The sequence below is a fragment of the Etheostoma spectabile genome, chromosome 11, assembly GCF_008692095.1.
Source record: "Etheostoma spectabile isolate EspeVRDwgs_2016 chromosome 11, UIUC_Espe_1.0, whole genome shotgun sequence".
Taxonomy (NCBI): Eukaryota; Metazoa; Chordata; class Actinopteri; order Perciformes; family Percidae; genus Etheostoma; species Etheostoma spectabile.
The window spans coordinates 24,177,674-24,178,257 of NC_045743.1; the positions used below are offsets into that span (position 1 = coordinate 24,177,674).

At 44.5% G+C, this 584-nt stretch overlaps 1 long non-coding RNA gene across 1 annotated transcript in view; it reads right to left on the minus strand.

Moving 5' to 3' along the window:
- LOC116698280 (uncharacterized) overlaps positions 1–584 on the minus strand; it is a 21,293-nt gene that overhangs the window by 865 nt on the left and 19,844 nt on the right. The gene's annotated exons all lie outside the window — the stretch shown is intronic.

A 584-nucleotide genomic window follows, 5' to 3' on the forward strand; every position in this document is an offset into this window, starting at 1 on the left:
AATAAAGTATCATCTAATCTAATCTAATCAAATATCTTCAGTTAAAAAGTGAGTAGGGACAGTATAAAAATCATCAGGGTTGAGGGTTGGCTGAAAACTATGTGATCTTCCTGCTGTTAGCTGGAGCAGCTTTCATGAGTTCACCTGGAACTCCCAAACTGCAAGCAAGTCTGTTTCTTACTGCCATGGTTTTTCACATACTCTAGAGTCTAAAACTATTCTGCGCTGCTGTAAAAATCAACAGCATGTAGTGGAGGTTCCGCCTTCATCTCTGTTTCCAGTTCTTTGGAGGCAACCCATCTGTGTAATGTTTCAGTGGTTCATTTTCGCCCAAATAGTTTACAGACCCCCAGACAGTACCTAGATGAGACAACAGGAAGGGATGAGGGGGAAGATGGATGAAAGAGTGGGAAAGGAAGGGTGGGTCAAGCAATCAGAGACACGAGCCTGGCTGCGCAGCAGGGTAGATGTCGGTCTGTCTGGTGATTAGAGGTGTGGTTTAGGCCTGGCCCTGCTCCCGAACCTAAGTTAACAAATTAACTTAATTTCACTAGCATGGACCACGCCACAACCATGTGTTAGTT